The following is an 11,005-nucleotide window of genomic DNA, read 5'->3' as shown; positions in this document are numbered from 1 at the left end:
CTCTGTTCCAGAGACCTGCAGCCCACAGACTAGAGGAATGGACAAACAGCTGTCTGCCTGTGCAGCCAGCTGAGCGGATCATCACAATCATCTTCTTCTTCATCTTCTTCTTCTTCATCATCTTCTTCTTCATCATCTTCTTCTTCATCATCTTCTTCTTCATCATCATCTTCTTCTTCATCATCTTCTTCATCATCTTCATCTTCTTCATCATCTTCATCTTCTTCATCATCTTCATCTTCTTCATCATCTTCATCTTCTTCTTCATCATCTTCATCTTCTTCTTCATCATCTTCTTCTTCATCTTCTTCTTCTTCTTCTTCATCTTCTTCTTCTTCTTCATCTTCTTCTTCATCTTCTTCTTCATCATCTTCTTCATCTTCTTCTTTTTCTATATCTTCTTCTTTTTCTATATCTTCTTCTTTTTCTATATCTTCTTCTTTTTCTATATCTTCTTCTTCTTCTATATCTTCTTCTTCTTCTATATCTTCTTCTTCTATATCGTCTTCTTCTTCTTCACTTATTTCTCTTTTATATATTTTTTTTTAAAGAAATGCAGCTATTTTTGAGCGTAATAAATAGCTGGTGGCGCACGCATGTTGGAAGCGCCATTGTATGTGCTCCCTGGCAGTAGAAACACACAGACAGCAGGAGGTAAATTCAGCAGCAGCAGCAGGAGGAGGAGGATGATTGTGTGGCAGCAGGCAGTCAATGAGGCAGGCAGCGAGACATAATAGGCTGTGGTACCTAGCGGTGGTACCAGGCCGTAAATACACAGCATGAGGTTCCAGACAGCGGTCGTGAAGCCCACATCATGTCCAATACACAACTGGGACAACACAGTTTTCAACCCGGACACCTCTAAAAATAATATCACAAAGTATTAAAAAAAAGTATATATATATTTTTTGTTTTTAAAGAAATGCAGCTATTTTTGAGCGTAACAAATAGCTGGTGGCGCATGGTGGAAGCGCCATTGTATGTGCTCCCTGGCAGTGGAAACACACAGACAGCAGGAGGTAAATTCAGCAGCAGGAGGAGGAGGATGAGTGTGTGGCAGCAGGCAGTCAATGAGGCAGGCAGCGTGACATAATAGCCCTGGTACCTAGCGTTGATACCAGGGCTGCAAATAAACACAACAGGAGGTCCCAGACAGCGGTCGTGCAGCCCACATCGTGTCCAATACACAACTGGGACAACACAGTTTTCAACCCGGGCACCTCAGAAAAATTAAACCTTTTTTTTTTTTAATGGTTTTTTTGTTTTGTTTTCACAGCAAATTACACAGATATAGCTATTGTTTGACGTAATAGCTGGTGGCAGAGTGGCAGCAAAAGTTAATTCTGTGTACCCTGGCAGTGGGAAACACAGACAGACAGCAGCAGCAGCAGGAGGAATGGAGGAGTAATGAGAGTAGCTATTGTTGGACGTAATAGCTGGTGGCAGAGTGGCAGCAGAAGGTAAAATCTGTGTACCCTTGGCAGTGGGAAACACAGACAGGCAGCAGCAGCAGCAGGAGGAATGGAGGAGTAGTGTGAGTGTGGCAGCAGGTAGGTAGGCAGCGTGACATAATAGCCCTGGTACCTAGTGTTGATACCAGGGCTGCAAATAAACACAACAGGAGGTCCCAGACAGCGGTCGTGCAGCCCACATCGTGTCCAATACACAACTGGGACAACACAGTTTTCAACCCGGGCACCTCAGAAAAATTAAACCTTTTTTTTTTTTAATGTTTTTTTTGTTTTGTTTTCACAGCAAATTACACAGATATAGCTATTGTTTGACGTAATAGCTGGTGGCAGAGTGGCAGCAGAAGGTAATTCTGTGTACCCTGGCAGTGGGAAACACAGACAGACAGCAGCAGCAGGAGGAATCGAGGAGTAATGAGAGTAGCTATTGTTGGACGTAATAGCTGGTGGCAGAGTGGCAGCAGAAGGTAAAATCTGTGTACCCTTGGCAGTGGGAAACACAGACAGGCAGCAGCAGCAGCAGGAGGAATGGAGGAGTAGTGTGAGTGTGGCAGCAGGTAGGTAGGCAGCGTGACATAATAGCCCTGGTACCTAGTGTTGATACCAGGGCTGCAAATAAACACAACAGGAGGTCCCAGACAGCGGTCGTGCAGCCCACATCGTGTCCAATACACAACTGGGACAACACAGTTTTCAACCCGGGCACCTCAGAAAAATTAAACCTTTTTTTTTTTTTTAATGGTTTTTTTGTTTTGTTTTCACGGCAAATTACACAGATATAGCTATTGTTTGACGTAATAGCTGGTGGCAGAGTGGCAGCAGAAGGTAATTCTGTGTACCCTGGCAGTGGGAAACACAGACAGACAGCAGCAGCAGCAGGAGGAATGGAGGAGTAATGAGAGTAGCTATTGTTGGACGTAATAGCTGGTGGCAGAGTGGCAGCAGAAGTGGCAGCAGAAGGTAAAATCTGTGTACCCTTGGCAGTGGGAAACACAGACAGGCAGCAGCAGCAGCAGGAGGAATGGAGGAGTAGTGTGTGTGGCAGCAGGTAGGTAGGCAGCGTGACATAATAGCCCTGGTACCTAGCGTTGATACCAGGGCTGCAAATAAACACAACAGGAGGTCCCAGACAGCGGTCGTGCAGCCCACATCGTGTCCAATACACAACTGGGACAACACAGTTTTCAACCCGGGCACCTCAGAAAAATTAAACCTTTTTTTTTTTTTTTAATGGTTTACTTTTTTTTTTTTTTTTTTTACAGCAAATTACACAGATATAGCTATTGTTTGACGTAATAGCTGGTGGCAGAGTGGCAGCAGAAGGTAAAATCTGTGTACCCTTGGCAGTGGGAAACACAGACAGACAGCAGCAGCAGCAGGAGGAATGGAGGAGTAGTGTGAGTGTGGCAGCAGGTAGGTAGGCAGCGTGACATAATAGCCCTGGTACCTAGCGTTGATACCAGGGCTGTAAATAAACACAACAGGAGGTCCCAGACAGCGGTCGTGCAGCCCACATCGTGTCCAATACACAACTGGGACAACACAGTTTTCAACCCGGGCACCTCAGAAAAATTAAACCTTTTTTTTTTAATGGTTTTTTTGTTTTGTTTTCACAGCAAATTACACAGATATAGCTATTGTTTGACGTAATAGCTGGTGGCTGAGCGGCAGCAGAAGGTAAATCTGTGTACCCTGGCAGTGGGAAACACAGACAGACAGACAGACAGCAGAAGGGCAGTACACAGCAGCCCACTGTAGATGTAAAATGTGTGGCTGCAGGCGACGTAATAGTCAAAGTGAACCAGGCTGGCTTAGTGAGCAGGAGCCAGGAGGTGGTAAAGGGTGGTAAGGCACATTAACGATGGTTCTTCCGGCAGCCAGTTCATGTCCCCCTCTCGCCGACAACAGGGGCCAGGAACTCGCCTTCCACCCACGCCTGGTTCATCTTGAGAAACGTCCGTCTGTCCACAGACTTGTGAGACAGACGTGAGCGTTTCTCGGTGACCACGCCACCAGCTGCACTGAAGCAGCGCTCGGACAGCACGCTGGAAGGGGGGCAGGACAGGACTTCCAGGGCGAACTGCGCCAGCTCGCTCCAGATCTCCAGGCGCTTGACCCAATACTCCATGGGATCAACGGGCATCGCTGTCAAGCCCGCTGTAGGACCCCATGTAGTCAGCCACCATGCGGGTTAGGCGCTGGCTGTGACCGGAGGAGGATGCTGCTGCATGCACCTCCTCTTTAGTCACTGCTGCCGAAGCCTCTACAGTCCTGTAGAGCTCGTTGCTGAGAGACAGCAGGTCTGTGGGGCGCTTGCTGCTGGATGCAGGCACCTGCTGCTGCCTCTGTGCTGGCTGGACAGTGGGGGTGGAAGGCTTCCTCCAAGCGCTCAACAAGGGCCTGCTGCAAGCTCCTTATTTGTTGCGCTGGGTCTCCTCCTGCAGGCGGCAGGAACTGGCTCAACTTCCCCTTGAGGCGTGGGTCCAACATCATGCTGATCCAGATGTCCTCCCTCTGCTTCATCTGGATCACCCTGGGGTCCTTGCGCAGGCACGTCAGCATGTGCGTTGCCATTGGGAAGAGGCGGGCCACGTGTGCTGGCACATCGACGGCAGTGCTGTCCTCATCCTCCTCCTCTGCCTCCTCAGCCTCATCCTCTCTCCACCCCCGCACCAACTCAGCTGCGCTGTGCTGATCCCCCTCATCAGCAGCGAGGTCAGGGACCTCCACCAAGTCCTCCTCCTCCTCCCCCTCAGAGGTGGACTGTGCAGCTGCTTGCCGCTCCTGCTGGTCCAAGGCTGTCGCTCCCTGTTCCAGCAAAGCATCGAGGGCCCTGTTCAGCAGACAAACCAGGGGCACCCACTCGCAGACCATAGCATGGTTCCTGCTCACCATGTTAGTGGCCTGCAGAAAGGGAGCCAGCACTAAGCACACCTGCTGCATGTGCCTCCAGTCGTCATCGGGGACGATGGACGGGATGTTGCTGGTCTTGTCCCTTCTCTGAGTGGCGGAAACAGTGGTCAGGGCAAGGTACTGGTTGACAGCGTGCTTCTGTTTAACCAGACGCTCCAACGTCGCCAGGGTGGAGTTCCAGCGAGTTGGAACGTCAAGGATCAGCCGATGGCGTGGCAGCTCCAGCTCCTTTTGCACGTCTTCCAGGCTCGCACAGGCTGCAGCCGAGCGCCGGAAGTGACGCACAACGTTCCTTGCCGTTTCCAGCAGTTCGCCCATCCCCTGGTAGGTGCGCAAGAACTTTTGCACCACCAGGTTCAGCACGTGGGCAAGACAGGGGATGTGGGTCAGGTTTCCCCTGCCAATTGCGGCAACCAGATTGGCTCCATTGTCGGCCACCACCTCTCCGACTCTGAGGCCTCTGGGGGTCAGCCAAATCCTCTCCTGCTCCTGGAGTTTGGCCAACACATGGGTTGCCGTCAGTTTGGTCTTCCCAAGGCTGACCAAGTGCAGCAGCGCTTGGCAGTGGCGGGCCTTCACGCTGCTGCTGAGGCGGGGGGTTTGGCCAGGTGTGCCGGAGGATGGCAGAGGATCGGAGGAACCAGCTGCAGTTCCCCTGACCCTGCGGGGTGGCACCACCCACTGTGTTGCTGCTGCTGCTGTGCCCACTGCTGCTCTCCCATCCTCACCCCCTTCCACCAAGCTGACCCAGTGGACAGTGAAGGACAGGTAGCGGCCTGTCCCAAAGCGGCTGCTCCAGGAGTCCATGGTGACGTGGACCCTTTCACCAACCGCGTGTTTCAGCCCTCGCTCCACATTGGCCATCACAAAGCGGTGCAGTGCAGGAATGGCCTTGCGGGCAAAAAAGTGTCTGCTGGGGAGCTGCCAGTCTGGGGCTGCACAAGCAAGCAGCGCACGCTTGTCGCTCCCCTCCTGCACGAGCGTGTACGGCAGGAATTGGGAGCACATGGCCCGTGCCAGCAAGCCGTTCAGCTGCCGCACGCGACGGCTGCTGGGAGGCAGAGCCCTAACCACCCCCTGGAAGGACTCGCTCAAAAGGCTCTGGCGTGGCCTTTTGCTGGCACGGGAATCAGCGGACACAGCAGAGGAGGCCACTGAGGACTGGCTGCCAGAACAGGCCTCAGTGTCGGTGGCAGGAGTTGCAGAGGGGGGAGGAGCAGTGCGTTTCCGCACTCCTGCTGGTGCTGCTGGAGGAGCAGGAGGGCGAGTGGCTGCTGTTGCTGCTGCTGCTGCTGAAGGCTGTGCAGTGATGGGTGTGGTGCCACTGCCAGCACCAGATGCCTTCAGCCTTTGGAACTCCTCATGCTGGTGGAAATGTTTCGCAGCAAGGTGGTTGATGAGCGAGCTGGTGCTGAACTTTAAGGGGTCTGCACCTCTGCTCAACTTCCGCTGACAGTGGTTGCAAGTGGCGTACTTGCTGTACACTGTGGGCATGGTAAAAAAATAGCCAGATTGGTGACAAAAACAACCCCCTACGGCCTGGAGCCGCTGCTGCCTGTCTCCCTGTGGTGGTTGGGGCGGGGGCTTGGGTGCGGCTGGTGGTGGTACTGGCAGATGCTGCTGCTGCTGCTGAGCCTGAGACACCAGCAGGCTGTGGGACCTGCCTACTGCAGCCAATGCTTGCAATGATGCGCCTCCTTGCAAGGCCCACAAGCGCATCCTCCTCCTCCTCCTCAGAGCTGCTGATGACGACATCCCCTGGAGCTGGTGGCACCCAGTCTTTGTCTGTCACCGTGTCATCATCATCATCATCCCCCTCCTGAAACATGTCCTGCTGGGATGATGACCCCCCAAACTCCTCTCCTGATGCATGGATGGGCTGCTTGACTGTCGCCACAGTCTTGCTGTCCAATCCCTCCTCCCCCAAAGTGCCCATCAGCATCTCCTCCTCCAAATCGCCAACAACAGCAGACAATACCCTGATGGTGCCTGGGGTAAAAATACTGCTGAGTGACAGGTCGCCAACTTGTGACGGTGAACTGGCCTCCTCCCCAGGCCCTGCTGGGTGGCTGCTGCGAACAGGGGGGGTGGTGGTGGTGAGGGTGGAGGCCTCGGATGCAGAGCTGATGGCGGGCTGCTCATCCTCCGTCATCAGTTGCACCACAGTGTCTGCATCTTTTTCCTCAATGGGACGTTTCCGACCCGGCTGGAGGAAAATAGGATCAGGTACTACACGCTGCTGCTGTGTCTCTGCAGCGTGAGTTGCTCCTGCTGGGCGGCGCCCAAGGCGTCCACGGCCAGTGGCTATAGGAGGAATGTTAGCCACTGACGCAGCTGCTGCTGCTGCGGAACTGTGCATGGTGGCGCGGCTGCGGCTTGCCACAATGCTGCTCCCTCTCCTCTTGATTCCCTTGCTGCCCTTCCCCTTGCCCAAACCGCGCTGGCTGCCACTTCCAGACATCTTTGATGTTTTGGGCGTAAACAAAAAAGTTTTTTAAAAGGGAGGGTGAAAAAGTGGGGTACTTTAATGGAGTGGGTTGGTGGGTGAGGTGACACTAATCACTAAATGAGATCGCTAAGTGATTACTAGTACAGTACTAAGACAAAATACAATAATTCAGTAATCAGTATAAGTGTGAACAGTGAACAGTGAGTGTGTCCCCTAGTACACTAACTAGAAAATACAGTAATCAGTAGTAATAAGATTAAGTAGAAGGAAATAGAGTGTGTGTGTGTACTGAGTGCACGCACACACACACGCAGGAGCTAGCCTATGAACAGTGACTGAGTGTCCCTAGTAGTAAGTAGTAAGTAAGTGTACAACTAGAAATTACAATAATCAATAGTAATCAGAAGGAAATAGAGTGTGTGTACAGACAGTGCACGCACACACACACGCAGGAGCTAGCCTATGAACAGTGACTGAGTGTCCCTAGTAGTAAGTAAGTGTACAACTAGGAAATTACAATAATCAGTAGTAATCAGAAGAAAATAGAGTGTGTGTACTGTACAGACAGTGCACGCACACACACACGCAGGAGCTAGCCTATGAACAGTGACTGAGTGTCCCTAGTAGTAAGTAGTTAGTAAGTACAACTAGAAATTACAATAATCAATAGTAATCAGAAGGAAATAGAGTGTGTGTACTGTGCACGCACACACGCAGGAGCTATGAACAAACAGTGACAGTGAGTGTCCTAGTACAGTTACTACAAAATACAATCACTCAGTAGTAAAGGACAGCAGAAACACTGGTATAATAAACTAACAGAGGACAGGAGGACAGCTGCCCACACAGGCAAGGCCCTGAGGCCTAAAGCTGTGAGCTTGCCTGCAGCAGCTGTGTCTGTCTCTATGTAACACACAAGCTACTAACTAAAATACAATGTCTATCTAACTAACAACAATATAGGTGTATATAGGAGGTGTATGTGAGCAAAAAACGCTAGGTAGTTGACCACAATAAAGCTCTTGCTAAGCCAAAGCACAAAGGAGCAGATCTCTCTCTGTACAAAGTCAGGCAAGGACGGAAAAACCTAACATGGCGGCCGCTATTTATAGGGTAGGGGCTGGCCAGGGTCCCCCTCTGTGATTGGCTGCCGTCAGAGGGCCTGGGAGCCCTCTGATTGGCTCTAAGGACATCAATCTGGGCTATGACGCTATTCGAGCTCGGTATTCGAGCTCGAATAGCGCTGTTTGCTCGAATAGCTCGAATAGTGAATGGGCTATTCGAGTTCACTCGAATAGCCCATTCGAATAGCTGCAGCTATTCGAGCTCGGTATTCGAGCTCGAATAGCTGAAAAAGAGCTCGAATATTCGAGCTACTCGAATATTCGAGCTCTGCTGAGCACCACTGCTGTAGCATAATACATCTAAAACAGCTTTTTTTTGTCCATAGTGTGATTGGTTTTAATGTATAAGTAAATATTTCAAAGGTTGCAGCCTGAGGCATTCAGCTAATATTTTTTTCTACAACAAGATCAGTAATAGCATCTTACATAATCCGTCAGTATAGGTTGGCTTCACTAAAAATATTTTACAAATGATGTGTACATTTAATGGTATATTTGTGGGTACAGTATAATCTCGTTAAAATAAACTTGGGTTTAGTAAATATTCGTATAGTTAAAGTGAACCTCCGGACTAAAAATCGACTCAGCAGCACTGAAAAGGCTTTGTGTTTCTTTAACAGTTTCACAGCATCAGAACTTTGTTTCTCTTATACAAGCCTCATTTTTAGCGGCACAGAAGAAAACTGCCCGGGCTTTTTTCCCTGATGCTGTGCAAAGCATGATGGGATTTCTGATTTTGTTGTTCTCGTTCTGCTGTTTTGGTGCAATTTTGTTTTCTTTACATTTTGAATTTGACATTTGAAGCCTAGCGTGTGCAGCAGGGAGGGGTAATCAGGACACAGGACAGTTGGAACTGTGTCTCCTGCTCCTTGTCACCTCCTTTCAACCAAAAAGATGGCTGCCCCCATGACAAAGATGGTAGCCCCCATGAATCACAAACATTTGCCTGTTCTTTTACAACAGGGTGGGTAAGAGATTATATTACCTATCTATTCTAATTAACATAACTAATGTAACTTGATGACAGTATGTTTGTTTAGACTGAAGTTCCCCTTTAACTACCTCTCCAAGTCCTGGCTAATCTCCATTATAAGTCTATGGGAACAAACGCCTGGTATAGTAAACTAGGATATAATAAAAATTTGGGGATAGTAAACTAGTTTTTTGGCCCCTATGTGACGCTGACTCCGTATATAGTGAAAAGTGGGCAGCACAAGCGTCAAGTGCAAAACCAATGATCTCAGCTGCTTTCTTCACACTGGCAGGTGAGCTGATGCCTAAATGGGGTGCAATAAATAGCGCTGCTGTTACTCTTTAGCAAGGATGCATATTTGGTGGATGGACTACAAGGTCTAGAATAACTTAGGGCTGCAAAGTCAGGCAACACAAATCCCAGGCTGGACAAATCACAGCATGCGTCCTATAATTGTGTTAGGGCCCATTTCCACTAGCAGAATGATGCGATGATCGCATCACATCCAGCCGTCCGGATGTCCGGACGCAGCTTCCTATTAGCGCTAAGGGGAATCGGATGTGTGCTGTGAGAATCTGCAGCATGCATCCGACTTTTTTTTTTTTACCGGGTCGCATCACGAATGAAAATTCACAGTCAATGTCAATGGAAACTATTCCATTGACTTGCATTGGTTTCAGTTTGGATGCGATGTGATCACTGCATTGCATCACGGCTAGTGGAAACGGGTCATAATGGTCCTAATGGTGGCCATACATAGTACAATTTTTTCATACAATCTTACCATTTCTATGTAGTATAAGGGTAAATTAAGTGAATATACTGAAAGGATAATTTAGGTAGTTCCCTGATACTAAATATAATTGGTAAGATTGGATGAAAAAATTGTACCATGTATGGCCACCTTAAGACACAACTTCTTGTTCACAATTGCAGCCTTTTTCCAAAATGCAGCCAATCATCATGCAGTCCAACCCGTGCTAAGTCCCGCCCAAGGGAGGTATCAAAGGTCTATTCTAGGCCTTGTGGTCTGTCCACCAAATGTGCATCCTTGCTAAAGAGTAACAGCGGCGCTATCTGCTATGGTATGCCACAAGCATTGTTAGCTTAGCTTCAAGTAATGCAAAGAGGGCCGCCTTTTCCAGCACCAAATGTCTGGAATCAACCGCAGTGGCTGCTGGATGCTGTTGCCAGCTGCCACCTGCGTGTCTCTGTATATGGTCTATTCAATCGAAAGAACCACGCACCTGAAGTAGAGCGAGGCTGGTGCAAGGAGCCCGTAGCAACAGTAGTCCAACAAATCAAAAACGGAAGCCGCACACAGACAGGAACAACTTAACACACCGCCTGCGTGTCTCTCTGTATGGTCTATTTAATCAAAAGAACCGCGCACCTGAAGTAGAGCAAGGCTGGTGCAAGGAGCCCGTAGCAACAGTAGTCCAACAAATCGAAAGAGAGATCCGCACACAGACAGGAGCAACTTAACTTTTATTGTCCCATTGCACACATACACATCATCCAATTGTCCCGGGGCATATCCGGTTGCTCCCTCTTCTGGGGCTTTGTACTTAAGTGTGCTTATTGGATGTTTACACATCACAAAGTGTACAGCCACTAGTTTGTTAGGGCAAGGGGGTTTGCCCTGGGTTTCTGCTTTGGCGACCTTGATATCGCTCCTATGTTTCTTTTTTTGAAAGGACCTGTCGTTTTTCCAATATAAGCTGATCCGCGTGGACATTTAAGCATATAAATAATGTATTCTGAGTCACAGTTGAGGTAGTGTTTGATACTGTATCTCCTACAGCTGTGGGGATCGGTGAAAGCAATTTTCTCCTAACATTGCCTCAGGCGGCAAAAAGTCTAGGGCCGGCCCTGGTTTGTCTGCTTATGCCTTGATAAAGGGGACCGGATAGGCCCCCGAAATGATCATCTGCTTGGACGATTGGATGTAGTGTATGTGTGCATTGGGACAATAAAAGGTATGTTGTTCCTGAAAAGTCTGTGTGTGGATCCCTCTTTCGATCTGTGTGTGGTCTGACTGACTCTGTGGTACCAATCTCTGGTGGTGCATTTTTGC

General features: G+C 49.3%; 1 long non-coding RNA gene across 1 annotated transcript in view; it reads right to left on the bottom strand.

The window, feature by feature from the left end:
• LOC137508337 (uncharacterized) overlaps positions 1 to 11,005 on the bottom strand; it is an 89,600-nt gene that overhangs the window by 25,819 nt on the left and 52,776 nt on the right. The gene's annotated exons all lie outside the window — the stretch shown is intronic.

The sequence above is a fragment of the Hyperolius riggenbachi genome, chromosome 1, assembly GCF_040937935.1.
Source record: "Hyperolius riggenbachi isolate aHypRig1 chromosome 1, aHypRig1.pri, whole genome shotgun sequence".
Classification (NCBI taxonomy): domain Eukaryota; kingdom Metazoa; phylum Chordata; class Amphibia; order Anura; family Hyperoliidae; genus Hyperolius; species Hyperolius riggenbachi.
This window is presented reverse-complemented; position numbering and strand designations above follow the sequence as displayed.